Here is a 9,826-nt window from a genome sequence, read left to right as displayed (position 1 = left end):
GCCACATTGAATGAAAAAAGTCCCGTGTAATTCAAAACGTGTATGTGCAAACAGCTTGCATTAGCTTGACAAAATTTTCATCTTTAGTAACATATATATATTAGCTTTACTTTCGATCCCCGGGAGATGCTTTGGTAGTTTAGCACGGAGGAAGGTAGTCTAGTACTGGTGTAACTCTCCAGGACCAATAGGAAACTACCCGCCTATATGACTGAAATACTGTTGGGAAAAGGCGTTAAATGAAACAAACAAACAAACAAGCAAATAAGGTAAGGGAACGTTGCAATCGTTGACTCTACCCTGGGTGAATAGGGTCTTGATTCAGAAAAGATTGAACATTTTACATAACTATGTGATATCTAGGAATCGCTTCGTTAAAGAACTTTATGGAATCGATTTTAATTACATAAACTTGTTATAGATGAGTTTTAAATAAAAGTAAACTTCAAAATCTATTTACATAAAATAAAGTTAATTATATTGAAAATACGGTTACTTAGTTTCACGGTACCATTTGGGTAAAAACGAAATACCGTTTCGTATTCTGCGAACCCTTGTGAACATTTTGATATATAAAACTTACTGTTCCTAGACATAGACCGGTAGGGTCCTGCTAACCGGTCCTCGTTTCCTACACTATTTGTTTTAAGTAAGAATAGATTGTTATTTATCATAAAGGAACAATAAGAAATTAGGTATATAACATTAAAAATTAAAACCTCGTAAGAGCGTCCGAAAACGGCAATATCGAAAAATGTTGCAGGCTCGGTTTGAATCACCCTTAGGATATTTTGCCTGCTTTTTAAATTTCTCTTTTGACGTTATATCTGTGATGTGCAGGTTTCATAACCCCTGATCCCCTGTCAAAATTCCATATTATTTAGTTCACCCCATTGTTTTCTCGTTTAGGGCACACACATTCTTTTACTTGGGGACCATACGTCGCTTTCATGGAATGGCACGAAAGTGTCACATTGAAGGTTACATGGTAACCGCCGTATGATAACATCTGCGGATGTTTCTTAATTTAAAATTTCACCATTACCATGATTAAATGTTGAATTCTACTTAAGCCGGTGCTAGAGGGCGTGGAAGGTAACTTGCACTTTCCATTACCGTCCATGAACAGGCTTAACCAAACCGAGCCTGCAACATTTTCAATTTTGTCTTGTTGGGCTTTATTTAGGTATTCTAAAAGAATCTTAACCACAAAACCTTTTCTTTAATTGTAGAGTTAGTAACAGATGATTAACAGAAATAATTATACGGAAGGCAATAAAGAAGCTTTTGAATTATGCACTAGATCTGGAGGAGGGGGGGAACATGCCAGCAGTCAATCAAGATTTAAGACGGATGTGTTATTTAATTGTTAAATAATGTGCCTAAAAACTGTGCTTACCAAATATCATAACAGTTCTTCACATATACGTTGTTCATATGCCCCTTTCTGATAACGGTTGATCAATTACAAAATACTGCTATGTTTTCAATGTATTCTTAAAACGGGTATTTAACCAAGGTGTTTCGTTGGTTGATTGGTCATACCCCCTCTTTCCCACACTACATGTACAACCCTCCTATCTCTCAAACAATGTTAACTGCAATAGTTTTCATTTAAATTGTGTTTTAATAATTGAAATAATTTTATGCTTTTAATTCAATTTCTTTCATTTCTCTCTATAACAAATAAAAAAATAAATAAAAGATAAGATTGATACATATAGATGTATGTTCAGTAAATAGTAGGGTACATATTCACCAACACCAGGACGGAGAACTGTAGCGTGGGTAAAGGGTAGGGAGTGACCAATAAACACAATCAACACACCGAACGATCAATGAATTCACACATACTTTTTCTTAGGTCAACATAAACTGCAAATTAAAAAATTACGGTAAACATCCTTTATATTGTTCAGTTACAAAAAAGAAGCATGTCAGTCCATATATTTGAATAGTGCAAAGACAATCATAGTTGACCTATTCCTCATTTTATTAAAGTTATTTGATATTTTAAAGTTATTTCAAGTTATTTATATTGAAGTTTTAAGTTTTATTTTGAACATATTGGCCCAGTTGTTCAAAACTTTTGTTAAATATTAAACAATGAAATCATAGTTAAATTAACAACAAATTGTTAAATTCTGTGTTAAATTTTGTTGTTAAGCAATTCTGTTGTTCAAACATTTTTAATGTTAAATGTGTGTTAAATTAACAAAGTCTTGTTAATTTTCTTGTTAAATATCTTTGTTAAAAAAAGCAGTTGTTCAGAAAAAAATAGCGCTATCTTTTTGTTAAAACATCGGCTTTAACAAGGATTTAACAATAAAATTAATTCACCTCAAGAGGTGAATTAATTTTTTTGTTAGTGGTTAACAATAAAAATCAAAATGGCTGCTTTGTTTGTTTCTGTGACAAATACCAAACGCAAAGGGAATATAGAGAAAACACAACATACCTTAATGATAATTTGACACCTCGTGAATGCCGGGAAAGGTACATATTTTCTCCAGATGGAATTGATTTCCTATGTGATCACGGGGGAGGAAGTGTTACACGAAGGATGAAGTTCTTATGGAGTTCCATGCTGTTCGCTTATCAACTCTATTACAAGTAGAAAAGTGATAGCGAACAGCATGGATCCTGACCAGACTGCGCGGATGCGCAGGCTGGTCTAGATCCATGCTGGTCGCAAACCCATTATGTTGGTTTTGTCATGACACGGCTCAAATGTATCACTTTTTCCGTGTAACGTCCGCTTCCGTTGTATATTTTAGTTAATATCGTCTATACTTACATTGGTGTTTATTTAGTTTTATACCAATACCTGTGTGGGTAATGGTACTATGCGAAACAAAATGGAACTAGACAAAATATGGTATATTGTTTAACATCTGGCGTATAATGAGTTTCATCAGAAATTATAAATCATTCGACAATGATTATATTCGGTTAATTTAATTTAGTATTATGGTACATGGAGCTTAAGAATTTAAAGTTGATTTTTTGTATTTCTCTCACATGACACCCCTTGTACCGTTTTGTCCCGTTCCATTCTGTTTCGCAAAGTAGCCATTTTGCTGTATTGTAATTCTCCGATGATAATATTTTGAATGTCAATTTGAAATTTTAAGAATCATAAGGTACATCTTTTCCCTTTTTCTATAGAACATCTACTTGTCAATATGCTCTCCACATATAGAACTACTGCGCTTGAGGTAAAAGGTAATACAAATAATCCGAATAAGCAAAACTTCATGCAAAATTAATTTATGCGTATGTACGACTCACAGCCCAATATTCTGCTCTCGTGAACATTGGCTCCGCCTATTCATTTTTCGTCTATTTCCGTGATAATGCCATATATGGAAGTTGCAAAATTCGTTTACAAATTTTAATCGCATTAGAATGTAAAAGGAAAGTGTGGTGTTGTCAACATGAGAGTGTTAATTGATGTACAGCATTTTAAACGTGTTGTGTACTTTCTATCGTTTACATTTCTACATGTCGTAAATTTCAAGTTAAATTTATAAATACAGTTTGCAATTTATCTAAGTTGCATGTTAACAGCTTTTATTTTATCAAATGGAGATAATCAAAACGCTTAATATCAGTGCAGTATGTAACTCTCGGATCGACAAGTAGATTTTTACTATAGAACCGAAGTATACATTGTCTAGTTTCAAAGGCTGGATTTTTGTCAACGAATAGTCTACATAAAATCTACAGCAGTTACAGTTAATACCATACTGATTTGATCTTGTTTACAAAACTTCATACACTAGTGTAAGACAATAAGATGTAAGCATCTAAAAAACGTTGTAATGTTATGTTGAAATTGTAGAAAAAAAACTAGTCAGCGCAAGGCAATGTCGATATAATTCTACTGAGTGTCTAAAAATGCAAACTATCACAAGCTATTTTTAAATATAATTTATAATAAACTGAATCATAAGGATTGCATATGTATGTATGTATGTATGTATGCAAAAATGGAGTTTCGCTGTAATACAAATTACGAGGGTGGATAAAAATACATGCACTTTCGTTATATTAATTTTGTTTGTACAGATAATGAGATCAATTTAACATAGTTGTAAAATATTGGCATGTGTCTATGTATCTATTAAATGGGTATCCCAAATCAATCATCCTTAATTGCTTAGTGCAATGGTACCGGCGCAAGATAATGACGTCATTATGACATTTTGATTTTGACTGCTTACGTATACGTTTCTTTTCAAAAACTCACACCCAGCGCACATGAACCATTGTTATCTTCAGCTTGTTTCTCCAAATTGAATTGATGCTGCCATAACTAACGCCAAATTGTGGTGTAATATCTTTTTCCTAAGGATAAGGTTCCCCTCGACCAGACTTCACTATTCGTTTTCCTTTCTCTCCCTGTGTTGGCTTTACGAGACTCCCTACCTTCCGAAAATCATTTAAAACGCTTACAAACAATAGATGTGTTTACATAAGAAGATCGATAAGCATTTTTCAACATTTTCATCGACTCTTTTGGTGTTTTCCCTTGGTCCTCACAAAATTTTATAATTGCGCGGTTCTTTTTCGGATGACGTGCAATATTGCACCGACGTTACCACGGGGAAGGAATTGTTACACGAAGATTGGAGTTCTTATGATAACTGTCACGGAGTTCCTGGAAAACGTTACGGAATTCTGTGGAAAACTTTTCTAGATACTCTGAGAACTCACGTGAAAAATGATATTTTTTACCTTTAAATTGGGAGTTTGAGGTGCTTAATTAAACTTTAATAATTAAGCTTGCCCTACACATTGTATTATGCTTCAGAAAAACCTTTTCGTCCATTTTTCATTGCCTTTTAAAAAAATCTGGTAGTTTTGAGTAAAATTTCCAAATAACTTGCTCATTCATACCATTTGTGGTCATCTTCGTTGCCTTATTATAATAGAGAGTTGCAAACATAAAGCCCAGGCTAATGAATTCATGCCCGATTTTTCAAATGTCACGGAGTTCTTGTGATAACTCAAAATATGTCCTGAACTTCTTATGATAACCTTTGTTACTGCCAGTGTGTTTCTTGTGCTTAACTACAGCATGTGTAAGCGTATTTTATTAGTCAATGACTGTGAAAATCATTATGAAGCATAGTACGCTTATCATTTGCACAAAAATATTGGTTATATAACGTTGGTTCAGATTGTATTTCAATTCAAGAGATATTTTTCTTACCTCCGTTTCTTGTATTTTTTGTGTTTGGGATTTTTTGTGTCTGTTTGTTTGTATTTTTTTGTTTGTTTTGTTTTTATTGGAATGACTGTAAACATACTTGATGTACAGCATTGACTCACAGAATAAAATACGTTTTGAATTTAATACTTAAGCATGACTTCTTCATGTATACATTATTCCTGGCTGTTTAAGAGAATATTTTTTTCTTTTTTTTTTAGAACCACGTTTAAGGCCCGTTTATTTACATTTTCCTTTAAACATTATACATTCATTTTACATTTTTCAATTAGTTATTTTACATAACATACATTACATACTTATATTTATGTTGTTGTAGACATTTTAATATAATTTCAAAGAGCTTTTAAAACGTGAGTCTCTTCTATACATTATTCCTGGCAGTTTAAGAGAATATTAAGTATCTATGCCATCGGTCTGCCGAAACAAATAACATGTAAATGGTTTGAAGCAAAATAGAGGAAGTATTATGCACTAGCTTTATTTAAATTGAATGAGGTGGATGACATCTTTAGGTATTCAACGGATATTTTAATTTCTAAAAGGTATCAATTTTTGTTATAGAAACGTATCAAGTTCTTTGACAATGATATGACAACAGAAAGTAAGTCTGTAATAAGATATGTGAGTCACTGTAAGGTTCATGCTGTATATTATTTATGTTCCTTTCTCTATTAAATCCAACGCAGCATCACGTGACGTACAGAAATCTCCATATTTCGGAAAAGTACTGCATCATCCTAGTTGTTGAAACTCTGCAACAACTGTTATTGATAACAAAAATATATTGTCTAACCCGTAGGACACGTGCAATCTGTTGAAGAGATCGGTAGTAATCGGTTGATTTTTTATGTATAAAAAGATCATACATTTCGGGTTCATGGTTGTGAAAGGTATCCTAGTTACATTCTTATTGTTTATGGTATGAAATGATACAAATTACTTCGCCGCTTCTTGAGGGAAACCCAGCTATATATTGTCTGCTTAAGAAAGGCGGTTGCTAAAAACATGTTACTTAGCAAAAGGTGTAAGTTTTTAACAATTTTTGCTTGGTGGTTTAAGCCATGTTATTGCTGAATACAGGTGACCGCTGATTCAGGCTTTACTGAAGATATCCAATCACCTGTTAATCCTTTGTAGACTGTACACCAAAGCAGTTTCATGTTCAATCTATTCTTAAAAGATTTGGGTCATTTACCGATAATTTCATTTTTTTAGAAGTGCTAATTGTCGGCTGCTGTATGTTTCATTGTACACCTGTATGTTTCATTTTTATAACTTCGAAGGATGAGGTGATTGCGTAGCTATCCTTCATCATGCAAGTTAAGATTATGTTTTTCCAGGAACAATATTCAGGAATATTTGCATCTGACAGCCGAATCCTGAAAAATGACAGTTATCTTGAAATATACGTGACAAAATTATTTATACACCAAGCTATATTCCTACCGCATATTAACTTAACTGTGTCATCATAAATAACAAATATGCATGTCTATTAGCGAAGAATCATATTGCGCCTTTAATATTTCTCTTTCATAACAATAAGAACGATGTAAATGCTGTAAATTCAGCGTTTACATTTCAAAGGAAACTTATGACATGAAACTATAGTTGACGAACAGTATACACAGAAACATTTAGAGTGCATTCGTTGGGTTTTATAATGTCAATATGAGTTCGTACAAATTTAATAAAAAAATATTTTTTGAACTAAAACACGCCCAAAACCAACATTATATAACCATTTGTTGAGTTAAGACTGAGCCTATTATGTTTCATGATGATTAAACACTTATCAAATAATAAAATACGCTTAAACATGCTATAATTAAGCACAAAAACACACTGACAGTAACAAAAGTTACCATAAGAACTCCAGGACATATTTTGAGTTATCACAAGAACTCCGTGACATTTGTAAAATCGGGTATATATTCATGTTATTTGCCCTTTAAATGACCTCAAATAAGTAGAAAATTCTGATTCAAGGGTAGATAACTCAAGAACGAGAACGGTGACCCACATTTTCTTTTCGTTTAAAATGTTTCTTACAACATGCTAAGTTTAAAGAAATTCTATAGAACATTTTTAATTTGCCTATATGTCTATCTGAACATTCCCGAATACGTCCTTAAAATACCTCAATGATAACCATAATATCTTTTAAAATCTAATTGTTTAACATGTGAACAAAATGTCATTGATTTACTTGGAACAGTTTCTTTTTAATTTTTAACAAAATTCACGTATATTTTGTTATCCACCCTCGTATGCAACATTGTATTTCTTGTAATAAATTGTAATCTTTAAACATGTATTAATATGTTATTTATTTCTATGATTTATTACGATAGTGTGCAGATTTCTTTGTCTTACAGTCAAATGGTTTCGTCCCTCTTTTTCCTTTATTGATTTATACATAATTGTGTTTTTTTTGCTTGCATTTTTTCCTGAATCTTTAAAATGTTAAACTTTTGCTGATTGTTTTCTGACTTCTATTATTGCAGAAATAAATTTGTGTAATTATTTAGGAGTAACATAGCATACGGACTTCCTGTCAAGCTCGCTTAATTAAGAGTACATGTTTTGAATTGGGAGAAATACTCTGCCATAACCAGAATTTAACCTGGTTGCAGTTTTATAGATGGTCTGGAAAATAACAAAATATTACTTGCACGAAAGGGAATTAAGAACATGATGTAAATTACCAACAGCATCAATGTTAGTTAGAATATACAGTTAGTACAATCAAATGGGCAGACAGCAGTTCCAACGTCGACAGCTGTACCAGTATATACATGTCGGCGCACGAAACACAATTGACGGACGGTAAGTATTCATCTTTTCTAACATATCCAACTGTGTTGAGTAAATCAAATGTTTATGGATTCAATAGTCAATCATCCAAAGGAGCATACTAACAAAAATTTCTGGCCCTGTGCAAGCTTTACTTTACGTGAATTTTGACTGAAATAACCACAAAGATAAAATCCGATGTAGAATTCGGCATTTTTATCTTTAAATCGCAAAAACTTATATTTTCTCATGATAATAAATCCTTTTATCATACGATTCGTAAACGTCAACATTTCGTCATTAAATATTCCAATTCGTATCTTCAAAAATGCTTTTCTGTTAAATTAATAGGGTATTTAAGCTTGAGTGTGAGCAAAATTTTAGTAACGTCATCAGCCGTTCACCTCTTTTAAATTATAACATCGACAGCCATTGGCCCATTCTATTGGTACGCAAAATGATTCATAATACTTTCATTTACGCTAGTCAAAACATTTTTATCATTTTTTCTCTAGTTCTCTATTCACAACTAAAGAAAAATGAAATTCTTAAATGTTTGTCTAAAGCGACAAAGATTGAAAGGTCTGGCCGAAACAAAATAAATTGGATAACAAGTAAAATTTAAATGATTCAAGACAAAGACAGAGGTCAAGAAAAATTCATCGTTGCACCGAGAATATGTCCATTTAAAAATTGGTGCGAATAGCATAATGTTCGAATGATTTTGAGGACGAACTGTTCTGTTATTTTACAAATAGCAAAATATGTCTGTAATATCAAATAATAGTCATGAATAAATTGTTAAATGTAATCAATTCTTAGTAACGTATTGTTTTCTTATCTATAAAAGATTAAACTACTTGATTACATACAAGCCTGGAATTTTGGTATAGAACCACTAAATGTAATAGAAAATCTAGGCAAAAGAGAACATTCGTCACATAATCCTTTAAAATAACCTATTTGTGATACATTTTAAAATAAACGTACTTTTTCACTCAGTTAATCTGTTTTATAACTTAAATGTTAATCATTTTCATGAATTAGCACACGTTTTGCCTGTTTTGCAAAAAAATTTCCGTTTCGCCCGTATCGCCAAAAAATCTCCGTTGCGTATTTCAGTCATACCCCTTGTTCCCTGCCCGAATTTGGTTCCCGTCATTAGACTATAGACGGGTCTGTCTGAAACTTAATGGTTGAGCTAAGCGTACTTTCTTTACGGTTGTTCAAATGTGGCATGAACAGGTGTTTAACTTTAGCAAATGTATCACTTACAGAATTTTTGAATCCTTATTTGAGTTAGAACCCTATTTTAAACTTTTACCTAGAAATCTAGCCTTATCGTTGTGTAGGTTTAGATGTAGTAACCATAAACTCCCTATTGAAAAGGATCGTTGTATTAATTTGGGTCATGATTTAAGATATTGCCATCTCTGTCCAAATAATTCTTTATTAGGTGATGAGTTTCATTATATTTTTCAGTGTCCTTATTTTAACATTTATCGTAGAAAGTACTTGCCCATTAATTTACGAAGAGGTAACATGTTTAATTTACAGCAATTTTTCAAAATACTGATAGAAACTGTATTAATCAAACTGTCTGTTTTTAACAAAAGAATAATGTCTATTGTGTAATAATGTTTACCACCTTCTAGTCCAGTATCTATTGCCAAGTATTGTCTTGATTTTCATTATTTACTTTTTTAGTTTTTGTGTATTTTATTTATTTTTTTTATTATTTTTTCATCTTTAAGGTCTCATAACATTTGTAATCGCATTCTGACATTTCCT

This window comes from Ruditapes philippinarum, unplaced genomic scaffold (assembly GCF_026571515.1).
Source record: "Ruditapes philippinarum isolate M1 unplaced genomic scaffold, ASM2657151v2 ctg2659_1_1_1_1, whole genome shotgun sequence".
NCBI classification, from domain to species: Eukaryota; Metazoa; Mollusca; class Bivalvia; order Venerida; family Veneridae; genus Ruditapes; species Ruditapes philippinarum.
Note: the sequence above shows the minus strand (reverse complement) of the source record.